This window comes from Schistocerca gregaria, chromosome 1 (genome assembly GCF_023897955.1).
Source record: "Schistocerca gregaria isolate iqSchGreg1 chromosome 1, iqSchGreg1.2, whole genome shotgun sequence".
NCBI lineage: Eukaryota > Metazoa > Arthropoda > Insecta > Orthoptera > Acrididae > Schistocerca > Schistocerca gregaria.
The window spans coordinates 237910216-237925086 of record NC_064920.1 but is presented as its reverse complement, the minus strand read 5'-3'; positions in this window follow the sequence as shown (position 1 = coordinate 237925086).

Sequence of the window (14871 nt, the reverse complement as noted above, 5' to 3'; positions counted from 1 at the left end):
CACTTGGTACAGCAGAATAGTCGGGTGAGGTAGATCAGAGGACAGTCTGCACTGCTGTCACAGCTACCCCATGCACTCCCCCTCCCCTTTCCACTCCGCAATCGGCTATCCTCTTCCAACACTGTTTCTTCCTCTTTCCCTCCCACCCCCCTCCCTCACTCTTCTAGGCCAATTTCCTTTTGTACAAACGACAGGAAATTAAAAAAGAGGATATCGGGCTTCCATATAGGTTGAGTTAGGAGACTGGGCTATATGATTTCTAGATTTTTTCCAGATGATATAACTGTGGGGTCACAAGGCAGCCAAGATGGTGGGAGATCTCAGGGTCATCAAGGGGGCAGCTGGCCAAAAGGTGGTATTCTGTATGACATCACAAACCTAACTGCCCATGACGACCACTACCATGACATTGTAGCAAGTGCGTTCAGTAAAATGGCTGAAAATGGAAAATAATTGAATTATGCCAAGTGAAAATCTGAAAGCCCACTTATCCCTAGTGATTTTTGTTAAAACAATTATTGACTTTTTTTTTACTTCATTAGAGAAATGTACAGTTGTTAAACACACATTTTTATGCGGATTTCAACAAACAAGCATAGCAGTGGCACACACAATACATTGTATCTTGTTGATTGCCCAGTCCCCAGCTGCGACTGCAGAGACACTGCCATGTCCATCACAGCACACAGGCCACTTGCAGAATTCTCGTGTCCACATGTTGCACAGAGGATATCCAGCAGTCAAATGCGCTTTGACACAGAGGCACTCGCGTATCCCTGCCCCGTCTATGATTCGACCAGTTCACAGCAGCCAAGCGCAACATGCTACTGAAGCATTAATGCATGCAGCCCTTTCGAGCCCCTTCTACGCTGTCCTGCGCATCCCTAACATGGATTGTCCCTATAATGTATAGACGATTTTGATACAAGTCTGAGCAGAGGAAAGATGACTTTTTAGCAAAATAATAACCATAGTTGACGCTTTGGCACAAACTTGAAATGATTTTTAAAAAAATGGTTCAAATGGCTCTGAGCACTATGGGACTCAACATCCTAAGTCATAAGTCCCCTAGAACTTAGAACTACTTAAACCTAACTAACCTAAGGACATCACACACACCCATGCCCGAGGCAGGATTCGAACCCTGCGACCGTAGCAGTCCCGCGGTTCCTGACTGCAGCGCCAGAACCGCACGGCCACCGCGGCCGCGGAATGGTTTTTTCATTTACAACAGTATCTGCATATTATCATAAGCAACATGTGTGGGATTTTGTGCGTACTGTTACGTTCTACCTCTTCTCTAACGCATAAAGCTCCACATATGGAGAAATTTAGGTCTGTATATTTATTAAAGTGTACATTTAATAAATAATTTAGTGTTTTTAAAATTATTCCATATATTTGGCTGCACATGAGAGCGCTAACACGCTGCTTCCTGGACTCGGGTAGGCGCGCCGGCACCGGATCGAATCCGCCTAGCGGATTGACGACGACAGTCGGTATGCTGGCCATCCTGGATGTGGTTTTTAGGCGGTTTTCCACATCCTACTAGGCGAATACCTGGCTGATCCCCACGCCCCGCCTCAGTTACACGACTCGCAGACATTTGAAACAGATTCACACTATTTCACGATTTACGCTACACGCAGACAGCTTCCGCCCCAGGGTGGGGGGGGGGGGGGGTGGGGGGGGTGGGGGGGGGGGGGCTATGGGTGGCGGCAGAAAGGGCATCTGGCCACCCGTTACGATTAACCATACCAATTACGTACATCACCCTGCCGACCCTGCGCACAATGCGGGATAAAGGCAGTAGCAAAAGAAAGAAAGAAAGATTTGGCTACACACACACTACGTGGTGCAACGCACTGGTCGACTACAGAGCCAACATCATGCTTTAACAATAACCACCTCCTCATCCATGCACTGCTTACTGCAGAGTGCATGCTTCATTGGCCCATACAGATGGAAGTCGGAAGGTACGCTATCTGGGCTGTAGGCTGAATGAGAAGCAACAGTCCAGTGAAGTTTTGTGAGGTGTGCAACACTAGCAACAGAGGCGTACTGTTGCAGCAAGGTGTCCGATTATGATCTGTCGATCACATCGGATAAGAGTGTCAGCACGTTCCAACATTGCAGTAGTCGCACGCGTGCCAGCAGGAGATCGGACAGGTCTGCGCGATCTTGTTGCGAATATAACAGACGTGTCGCCCAACGACTCACCGTTTTCTTCCTCACTGCCAGGTCTCCGTAGATATTCTGAAAGCGCCTAAGAGCATATACGATGCTCTAGTTTTCAGTGACATCTTTATACTTGGAACGCACCTGCGTTACTGACGCCATTTTGACAGCTACGTATAATGCTGCTCTTATCGAAACTTCATGAAAGTACAGGGGCTGAACTATGCGCAGAAAAAATTCCGCATTTCTTCAGCCGAAATTGCCCGAGAAAAGAAGTGTTGGATTACTTATTGAATGCTCCTTGTAGAAAAAATTTCTTTTTGTAACATACAAAGATGCCACAGACACCTGGCAGAACATACAGCGAATTGTGGTCTGACGTAACTCTGCTAAACTCTCTATTACCAAGTACAGTGATAGAGGATTCTATGGAAGACCACTTCATACGGACACTGTGCAGCTGGGACACTACAGCTGCACTCAGGCTGACGCTCCTACCAGCAGACAGTAAGTCCTCCATAGAGAGCGAGGCCATCAAGCCACCAGCTCGAGCCGTCGGTCGCTCGGCTTCCGCAGAACGGTCCTTCTGGCTTCAGCGTTATTGGCGGCGGCCACGGCTACGGCCCCGCACCGCCGTATTATGAAGATGGGCCGGCGGAACTGCGCTCGAAACTTTGCTCGTCGCGCGCACGTGTCGCCGCAGGCCGAGTTTATACAGTGGCATCAGTCGCCCAGACCGCTCACTCCAAATGTTCCGCCAGTCCCCGGTCGTCCTCAAAGTCAATTACGCCGCCGGACTTTGACAGAAGCGACGCATGTGACACGACTGCAAAATGAACGCAGCGTTCCTCAAGCGACGGCTCCAAATAGTCTCTGCCTTTGTTCATCGTTCCGTAGTCTAGGCATCCATGAGAATGTACTTTGCACGTGACACAATTAAACATCAGCCGTCCAAAATTCAACAGCACCGCCGCGAGAGGAGGTACAGTGATGAAGCCACTGCGCTACCGTTCGGGAATAGCTGTGTCGCAATATCTTTCTGGACATCAAGAATTAAAGTTCTCTCTGATTTCTCTAAATTTCTTAAGGGAAATGCTGTAGGGTTCCTTCCTAACTCTTTTCTGTACCGAGCTTATGCACCGTCTCTGATGCTATCGTCGTTGACGAAAGATGAAACTCACATACTCCACCCTCTTTCTTCCAGCATCCCGTTTCCAAATCTATAGACTACATCTACATCTACATCCATACTCCGCAAGCCACCTGACGGTGTGTGGCGGAGGGTGCCCTGAGTAACTCTATCGGTTCTCCCTTCTATACCAGTCTCGTATCGTTCGTGGAAAGAAGGATTGTCGGTATGCTTCTGTGTGGGCTCTAACCTCTCTGATTTTATCCTCATGTTCTCTTCACGAGATATACGTAGGAGAGAGCAATATACTGCTTGACTCCTCGGTGAAGGTATGTTCTCGAAACTTCAACAAAATCCCGTACCTAGCTACTGAGCGTCTCTCCTTGAGAGTCTTCCACTGGAGTTTATCTGTCATCTCCGTAACGCTTTCGCGATTACTAAATGATCCTGTAACTAAGCGCACTGCTTTCCATTGGATCTTCTCTATCTCTTCTATCAACCCGATCTGGTACCGATCCCACACTGCTGAGCAGTATTTAAGCAGTGGGCGAACAAGTGTACTGTAACCCACCTCCTTTGTTTTCGGATTGTATTTCCTTAGGATTCTTCCAACGAATCTCAGTCTGGCATCTGCTTTACCAACGATCAACTTTATATGATAATTCCATTTTAAATCACTCCTAATGCGTACTCCCATATAATTTATGGAATTAACTGCTTCCAGTTGCTGACCTGCTATTTTGTAGCTAAATGATAAGGGATCTATCTTTCTATGCATTCGCAGCACATTACACTTGTCTACATTGAGATTCAATTGCCATTCCCTGCACCGTGCGTCAGTTCGCTGCAGATCCTCCTGCTGCATTTCAGTACAATTTTTCAATGTTGCAACCTCTCGATACACCACAGCATCATCTGCAAAAAGCCTTAGTGAACTTCCGATGTCATCCACAAGGTTTTTTATGTATATTGTGAATAGCAACGGTCCTATGACACTCCCCTGCGGCACACCTGAAATCACTCTTACTTCGGAAGACTTCTCTCCATTGAGAATGACATGCTGCGTTCTGTTATCTAGGAACTCCTCAATCCAACCACACAATTAGTCTGATAGTCCATATGCTCTTACTTTGTTCATTAAACGACTGTGGGGAACTGTGTCAAACGCCTTGCGGAAGTCAAGAAACACGGCATCTACCTGTGAACCCGTGTCTAAGGCCCCCTGAGTCTCGTGGACGAATAGCGCGAGCTGGGTTTCACACGACCGTCTTTTTCGAAACCCATGCTGATTCCTACAGAGTAGATTTCTAGTCTCCAGAAAAGTCATTATACTCGAACATAATACGTGTTCTAAAATTCTACAACTGATCGACGTTAGAGATATAGGTCTATAGTTCTGCACATCTGTTCGACGTCCCTTCTTGAAAAGGGGGATGACCTGTGCCCTTTTCCAATCCTTTGGAACGCTTCGCTCTTCTAGAGACCTACGGTACACCGCTGCAAGAAGGGGGGCAAGTTCCTAACTGACTAGCGAGCTACATTAGCCCTCATGTTCTTAGTCTGCATATATCGCAAGAATTTTTCATCAGAGTTAGCAAGAAAATCTGCTGTCCAGAACATTAGATACTAACCTCAGCTCGCCTAATGCTATAATTGAAATACGTTTACAATGGTATATTGCCAATTGGTATGTTTCGTTATCTTTCAAAGACGTTTGATTATGTAGATCATGGTCTCTGTTAGAAAAACTGAAGATTCGGAACTGATGGCTTTATACATAGCTGGTTTGAATCATACTTAACAAAAAGAATGCATAGAGTTGTGTTAAATAATTTCAGACAGTGTCGGAAAGGTAGAAAATTTTAATGAGTGGAGAAGAAAAATCAAATGGAGGTCCACAACTCTCAGTTTTGGACCCACTCCTATTCCTTATATATGTGAAAGACCTTTCACATAATATTCAACAAGCAAAACAAGTATCTTTTGCAGACCATACTAGTATTATAACAATCCTATTAGAAAGGAAGCAACGGAAGAGTTGGTAAACGATATTTTCCAAAGAATTATTAAGTGGTTCTCTAAAAATGAACTTTCCATAAATTTTGAAAACACACATTGTATTCAGTTCTGTATAACAAGCAGTTCTATACGCACAATTGATGCTACACATGAGCAGATTCAGTCAAAGGGGTAGAAGGCTCCAAATTTTTGTGCGTATATATTGATGATAACTTTAAATGGAAGAAGCTTATTACTGAGTTTCTCAAACAATTAAGTCCAGCTGCTTTGCTCTTTGTGAAGTTGCGAGTCTTGAAAACGGACATATCAACCGCCTAACATATTTTGCATCTTTCCACTCAGTAATTTCGTTCAGATTAAATTTATGAGGCAATTCGTCACTTGGAAAGGAAGTATCGACTGCATAGAACCGAGAAGTAAGATTAATATATAGCGTTTACTAATGAACTTTATTTAGGTACCTCTTCAAGGAGATAGACATTTTAACTGTGCTGTCACAATAAATATATTCCATCGCAATTTGGGATGAACTGTGATGCATATACCCACAACACTAGAGAGAAAAATGACCTCTATTACCCATCGTTCAAGCTGTCAGTGACTCAGGAAGCAGTTCAGTATGCAACAGAGATTGTTTTTTAATCATTTGTCCAATAACATCAAATATGTAACAGGAGTGACACAAGTTTTCGATCTAATTTAAAATAGTTTCTCCTGAACTTCTTCTATTCCATTCGTGGATCCCTACACAAAACTGGTCCCCAGTAAATGAAAAAAAAGTGTCATTTGCGTGAGTAGTACTAAAAGTAATAATGTGCTTATTAATGTTAACACTGATCATATATCCATGTGCTGTAAACAGACTCATTCCACATTATTTCGATAGAGGAATTGTTCAAATGATATCTGGAATATGTAACTAACTAACTAACTAATATTTTAATACATTGGATGTTACATGCAACATCTGCCAAAGCTAAGGAAACTATATATGAGACATTCATAAAACATGAAGTAATGATTTTAATGTTAAACCCTTAACTGTTATCATATATAGTGTAGTTTGGACTGAATGCTTAACTGGTGTAATTAGATATTTTGCTATTATGTATCATTTTGATATATTTGCTTCATGCCTGTTACTAAACAAGTAACTGAACAGGGTAACCTGAACACCAATGAAACAAAAGCCTGACAAACATCATAAATAACACAAAGAACGTAGAAATTTTGCCACATAGATTTACAGCTGTAAGCCCAGAATATTTTTCAGGTTGGTTGAAAGGAGTGGGTAACTATTAATGGAGTTCCGTATTGTTCAAAATTGAATCGACTTTTTTCTGTGCATACAAATGGTCCTCCATGTTGTACAAATGACATATAATTAGTTCATTCTACAGATGACAGCATCATTAGGATCAATATTAAAATACATGTAACTAGAAAATGAATATCTTCAAAAAAATATCAACTGGATTTCTGCAGATTTTCCTCCTCATGGAAATATGAAACACATAACATACCAGTAATGAACTTTGCATGTTCAGAGGTATGTCTCCAATGATGAATTTAAAGAACATGCATCAATTAGTAACTACAGAAGAACCTTCATAACATGGGTTTTGTATTGATGGGAACTTAAATTGGGTAAATCAGTTTTAGAGCTTCTTAAATAATTTAGTTCAATTGCTTCTACAGTTCATGACACTGTAAGTGTTGGAGACAACTGCAGTACTTCGTTAAAATATCTTGCTTATTTTTATTCAGTAATCTCATAGGGTGTAACTCATCTACAGAAGCTGCATATAGATTGGTCTTGTAGTCATAATTAAAAATAGAAATTATTTCTTCAGAACATTTATGGTAATATTTCAGCAAATTTCAGAAGAAATAACTACATTCATAATGACAATGTCATAAGAAAAATAGATGGCTCATATACTACGGTGAAGTTGATTTTAGCTTAGATATATTTCAATAATGCAACCGTATTATTTGATCACTCACATAAGAATATTAAATATCTGACATGAACAAAACCAAATTTGAAACTTTAGTTAAAAATGTTTCTTCTGATTAACTGCATCAACACTGCATAACGTCTTTTTCTTTTTAATTTTGCATACTTTAGCTCATTCGGTGCAATACTACTACACACTTTCTCATGTCCTTGAACATTTCTTTTCTGTCCGGTAATTTCAGCAGAACATGGCTATATTCCCTGCTACTGAAATTTGGCTGTCTTTCATAGTACTCCACAATCCATATTATTCCTATAAAAATGCTAACGCCATTACTTACCCAGAGAGACAGATCATTGGGGCCGTATGTGTGATTGCTACTTTTAATGCGAAAGAAAAAATAATGTGGTGACTATAGCAGAAATTTATAATTAATACAAACATGAAGTGCTTCCTAATTGGATCGTGTCGAGGTTTACGTGTTGGGCGTGAAAACTATAAGTGTTGTAGACGTTTTGCTAGTTAGGCCTTCCTAATTTTGTCAGGAGTTTTTTCTTTTTTTGTAGATTGCTAATAGATACTTATCTCTATGTAATTGGTTTAGTTAGCATTTTGACATGAAACTCGTACTGATAATTTTCAGTGCCAGTAACTTTGTTGTAATCCGGCAATCCATTAGCGCTCTTTCCACTTCTGTGTTCCTGAAGGTTTGAACCTAGCACACTGTCAAGTTTGTAAAGGAAAATCGTTTATTGTTAGAAGAGAGGTCGATTGAGGATCACAATTTAACAGTTTTGCCTTCAAAGTTCATATATTTCTGCATTGTCACGAAATACTTGTTCACTGTAGTGTTTCGATCTTCAAAAGCAAATAGAATTTTCAGTAACAGCCTAATACTTCTGTATACTTTATTCCATTCACAACTTGTACAACACTATTATTGGTATTACATACAATAACACTTTGCTTGTCACATTTTCAGAAAATTGTGACGCTTATTCGTGCGTTAAGAAGGTGGTCTCACTCACAGAGGAACGGCGGTTCCAGTCCAGGAACGGGTCAGTAGCTTTGAGAAACAGCTGATATCATTCAAACTGAACAAAACTCAAAGCCCGATGGAATCATTATCAGTTTCTACATCCAATTTGCGGCTGAATTAGCCCCTGTGTTAACTGTAATCTACTGTAGATTTCTCTTCTCACATGATATATGAAAGCGATAAATAAAGGTGGTGAAGGAGATATGTTATTTCTTGATTTACGAAAAGCCGTCCGCAGTGGCCGAGCGGTTTTATGCGCTTCAGTCTGGAGTCGCGCGACCGCTCCGGTCGCAGATTCGAATCCTACCTTGGGCATGGATGTGTGTGATGTCCTTAGGTTAGTTAGGTTTAAATAGTTCTAAGTTATAGGGGACTGATGACCTCAGGTGTTAAGTCCCATAGTGCTCACAGCTATTTGAACCAATTTTAATTTCCGAAAAGTATCTGACCCATTACCACACCAAGGCTTATTATAAAAAGTATGAGTGTGTGGGATATCAAGCCAAATTTTTAACTGGACTGACGAACTTTTGTTAGGAAGGACGCAGAAAGTTATATTGGATGGAGAGTCATCGACAGATGTGTTCATAACTTCGAGTGTGCCCTGGGAAGTGTGTTCGTGTTTTGTATTTACGATCTTATGGATAATATTAATAGTAACCTCAGATTTTATCAGTTGATAATGTTGTTACTGTAGTGAAGTACTGACTTAAAGAAGCTGCCTAAATATTCATTCAGATATTGCTAAAATTTCAGTGCAGTTCATAGACAGTAACTTGCTTTAAATGTTCAGAAATAAAAAAAAGAAACGAAGAAATGTAGTATCTTACGACTACAGCACTAACGAGCCAATGTTGGAATAGGTAAACTAATGCAAATACGGGGATGTAACACTTTGCACGGATAGGAAATCTAATGATCACATAGGCTGATTCATGGGCAAGCCACATGGCAGACCTGTTTACTAGAAAAATGCTAGGGAAATGCTATCAGTCTACAAATGGGAAATCACTCCTGTGAATCATCCTAGAATATTGCTCAAGCGTGTGGGACGCATACCAGACAGGACTAATAGCGGATCCTGAACGTATACAGAGAATGGCAGCACGAAAGGTTACAGCTTTGTTTGACCCACGGGAGAGTGCCGTAGAGATGTTGAAAGAACTGAACTGGCTGATGCTTGAAGATTTACACGGATTCTCCCGAGAAATCCCGACTACGAAGTCTCAAGAACGATAATTAAATGATGACTCTAGAAAGTATAGAGGTGATGATGATGATGATTGGTTTGTGGGGCGTTCAACTGCGCAGTCATCAGTGCCCGTGCAAAGCCCAATTTTTACACAGTCCAATTTTTTACGCTGTCCAATCTGGCTCCTGTCACGAATGATGATAATGATGATGAAATGATGAGGACAACACAAACACCCAATCCCCGGGCAAATAAAATCCCCAACCCGGCCGGGAATCGAGTCCAGGATCCCTTGATCCAGAGGTAGCAACGCTAGCCACTAGATCACGAGCTGCGGACAGAAAATGTACAAGCCCAGACGTGTCGCTGTCATAGCGATCGTAAAGACAAGGTTACATTAATTACACGGAGGCATGTAAACAAACAGCCATTCTTTCGCCGCTCCGAATGCGAATGGAACGGAATAAGGCCTTACAACTGCTACAACAGGACATACCCACTGCCATGCATTTCACAGTGGTGTGCAGAGTATAGATGTAGATTCAGAACTATGTATAGATAAACCAAAAAGGGGAATTACATCTTCACAAGGGTGGAGCTGGGTTCTGTTTCCTTTAAAGATTTTCGTTTGTTCAAATGTAGTACTACAGTAGTCTACGAAACTGTCCCTTACTGAAAATCCAACATAGCCTGAATTGCCGGTAATTGCGCACTAAACCGCGTGTGTCTGTGGCTTCGACAGACACAGTTTGTTGAGTGCTGACACATACCACATAATTTATTATGTAACTGTGCAAGACACGCCAAATTTTACTGCAAATTTGCTTAACTGTCTTGAAAACGGTGGTATGTTGCATCTGAAGTGAAAATGCGATTGTTCCGCTTTTGTTAGTAATTGACAGGTATGTACAAAAACACCACTCATAGCAGAATAAATGTTAAATAAACTATTGTAGTCTTCAAAGTATTTTGACTTTGCTTACTTTGGTGTGAGGTGTTGGTGAGTATATATCTTGCCGTAAGCTTCTTTGACCTAATCTAGGACATAAACTGGGAAATACTGAAACTGAAGAACCAACATAACTTTGGTTTTGTTTAATCAGTGACGATTGGTAGGTGCCGCAAGGACACTTTTATCATGTTTTATCTTAAACGCGGTATGTGATTCAGCTTTTCTATTATGTAACTGTTGGAGTAGAATATCGTACACTTCGTAATTTTCTTCCAACAACAAATACACTGACACGACTCCTATGGGCAAGACCTGACTTTAAATCGCTTGTCCTGTTGAAGAATCATGCCAGGTAAGGACGCCCACCGCACATATAATAAGGATCAGTTTAATAAAAACACAAAAATAATCCACCAAAAGAATGACTGGTTTGAGAGGGTTGGCGAGCAATTTTTATCTGAAATCCAGAAATCCTATGCACAATGAAACAAATTTTTATTGCTACTAGCTTTATACACTCCTGGAAATTGAAATAAGAACACCGTGAATTCATTGTCCCAGGAAGGGGAAACTTTATTGACACATTCCTGGGGTCAGATACATCACATGATGACACTGGAAGAACCACAGGCACATAGACACAGGCAACAGAGCATGCACAATGTCGGCACTAGTACAGTGTATATCCACCTTTCGCAGCAATGCAGGCTGCTATTCTCCCATGGAGACGATCGTAGAGATGCTGGATGTAGTCCTGTGGAACGGCTTCCCATGCCATTTCCATCTGGCGCCTCAGTTGGACCAGCGTTCGTGCTGGACGTGCAGACCGCGTGAGACGACGCTTCATCCAGGCCCAAACATGCTCAATGGGGGACAAATCCGGAGATCTTGCTGGCCAGGGTAGTTGACTTACACTTTCTAGAGTACGTTGGGTGGCACGGGATACATGCGGACGTGCATTGTCCTGTTGGAACAGCAAGTTCCCTTGCCGGTCTAGGAATGGTAGAACGATGGGTTCGATGACGGTTTGGATGTACCGTGCACTATTCAGTGTCCCCTCGACGATCACCAGAGGCGTGCGGCCAGTGTAGGAGATCGCTCCCCACACCATGATGCCGGGTGTTGGCCCTGTGTGCCTCGGTCGTATGTAGTCCTGATTGTGGCGCTCACCTGCACGGCGCCAAACACGCATACGACCATCATTGGCACCAAGGCAGAAGCGACTCTCATCGCTGAAGACGACACGTCTCCATTCGTCCCTCCATTCACGCCTGTCGCGACACCACTGGAGGCGGGCTGCACGATGTTGGGGCGTGAGCGGAAGACGGCCTAACGGTGTGCGGGACCGTAGCCCAGCTTCATGGAGACGGTTGCGAATGGTCCTCGCCGATACCCCAGGAGCAACAGTGTCCCTAATTTGCTGGGAAGTGGCAGTGCGGTCCCCTACGGCACTGCGTAGGATCCTACGGTCTTGGCGTGCATCCGTGCGTCGCTGCGGTCCGGTCCCAGGTCGACGGGCACGTGCACCTTTCGCCGACCTTTGGCGACAACATCGATGTACTGTGGAGACCTCACGCCCCACGTGTTGAGCAATTCGGCGGTACGTCCACCCGGCGTCCCGCATGCCCACTATACACCCTCGTTCAAAGTCCGTCAACTGCACATACGGTTCACGTCCGCGCTGTCGCGGCATGATACCAGTCTTAAAGACTGCGATGGAGCTCCGTATGCCACGGCAAAGTGGCTGACACTGACGACTGCGGTGCACAAATTCTGCGCAGCTAGCGCCCTTCGACGGCCAACACCGCGGTTCCTGGTGTTTCCGCTGTGCCGTGCGTGTGATCATTGCTTGTACAGCCCTCTCGCAGTGTCCGGAGCAAGTATGGTGGGTCTGACACACCGGTGTCAATGTGTTCTTTTTTCCATTTCCAGGAGTGTACATCAACATCTAAATATGCATGACGCGGTGATCCCCCCTGATTAATTATGACACAGTCTATGTGGTTAAAAATGACAACGTACACAGAAGCAGTAATTTGCTTCAGTTTTCAATACACACTGACACCTTTCCTGTCACTGACGAAGTGCATGAAATACTAGTTGATTTACCTATCAACATAAACGTTATTGACACAGCAGAAGAAAATGTGTGTGAAATCCTATGGGACTTAACTGCTAAGATCATCAGTCCCTAAGCTTACACACTACTTAACCTAAATTATCCTAAGGACAAACACACACACACACAGCCATGCCTGAGGGAGGACTCGAACCTCTGCCGGGACCAGCGGCACAGTCCATGACTGCAGCGCCCTAGACTACTCGGCTAATACCGCGCAGCACAGAGCCCATTTGCAGTGATTTCCAGCAGAGAACTCTGCCACGGAAAGGTTCTTCATAATACATCATTTTCATTTCAATGCGGCTTGCGCTACTTCGTGCGTTTTAATAGACTTGTGATAGTAATAATTATGTGTGCAGAACCCTTGACTTGATCTCTGTACTTTGCTGGCTGCCCTGGAAATCCTCAATTCAGTAATAAAGATGCAAATTAACGGATAATGTGGGCCTTGCAATTTCAGTGCATGGCCCAGATAGGACGACACCTTCCAGAACCACCACCGAAAAACTCCAAGAGCTGATGTAGCTTTGCTTCATTTACTAGCACTATTCCCTACAGCAAGAAATTTGGAAATCACATTTTTCTGTTATAAGCTGCTTCATGGGGACCGCTACAGTGTGGTGTTCCTCCATTGCTGAATGGACCGCTCCGCCAGACTAATTTCTCTCCGGCGAGGCCACGTGGCGCGCTGCTGTCGCATTGTACAACAAAAGCAGTGTAGCCGCTCCATGTGTTCCGATCTGCATCACGCGAGGACATCAATCTGTTTTGTATTTCGAGCGGTGATCGTTGACAGATATCATGAGACATGAACTGTGATTGGTTTCTTCAGCATCACACTAGCCGTGCTGTTGCTAAATTGAGTGACCGGCAGGTGGCCGAGCGGTTCTGGGCGCTTCAGTCTGGAACCGCGAGACCGCTACAATGGCGCACAGAGGGCGGCACTTCTGGATACTGAAAAGCCTCGTTCACCATAAGTCATTGTTCAACAAAAGGGTACACCACTCTATGTGTAGTACTGTGCGGAACGTACGAAAAATGGAGGTGGTATGGGGTGGGTGATGGACATTCTCTCGTTGCTCAACGGTTGTATGTTCAACGGTTTACGAACTTTCGAGTGCCGAATCTTTTGAATCCCACGTGGAAGGCGACGCGTGGATCTGCTCCTGAGATCTGCAAAATAGGCCGAATGAAGGAAGCGAGTAGGGGCCCCCCTACAAGTAGAAGCTAAACTGGGCTGAAAGCAGAGTGGCGCTCGTTGAGCTCCACAGCGTCGGCTAGAGGACGCTGTGGTCGGCTAAGATCTTCCGCTCTCGTAGTGCCAACCTAAGAGCGTGCAACTACGCTGTGGCATCGGAACTGTGGATACCACAAAATCCACGCACGTTCACCACCATCCAATCGTCCCTAAGAAAAACAGGTATATTTGACGTGAAATGTCCACTTACAAGGTTTTGTAATGTGGCAATTGCATTCAAGGCCTTCATCGGAACCTGATGCGTTCATTTTCTGATACAGGTGTGAAAGCCAGATGGACGCGGTCTTCGTGAGCAATGTGTGCACTGGATTTTGAAGAGGAGTCGTTATCACTGCTGCTAAACACGCCGTCAACAAGCTCACAGATTATTTCTCGAGAAATGGGTGTAAGACATTCAACTGTCTAGATGTAAGGAATAAATATGGTTTGCTCCCTTACCGCTGTCAGAAAGTTCCAGCCTTTTAAGCAGAATATTTTCGGCATTGCATTGACTTCTGCCAATGGTTTTTGCTGAAGTGTGCTTTTCATCTTGAATCCCCACACTTTGTACTGTTTACGGATGAATCATCCTTTACAAGGGAAGGTGTGTTCAACAGTGACAGTCAACACATGTGGGCACGGGACTTGCTACCACGTCGACTCCCTGTTTGACCTGTAGCGCGCGACACTGTTGAATGACGCCTGGCCCCGAGCGCTAAACGATGCGGACATAGGTTTGGTAAGTGAAAGTTATCAAGATTTAATTGAGTTTGAACAGTGCACGAGCGTTGGAACACACATTCTCCTAGCTAGCGATGGCGTGGGGATTTACCCACACGACCATTTCACGACAAGACAGTTGGACAAGAAGAGAATAGAAGTTTTCGAAATGTGGTGCTACAGAAGAATGCTGAAGATTAGATGGGTAGATCGCATTACTAATGAGGAAGTATTGAACAGGATTGGGGAGAAGAGAAGTTTGTGGCACAGCTTGACCAGAAGAAGGGATCGGTTGGTAGGACATTTTCTGAGGCATCAAGGG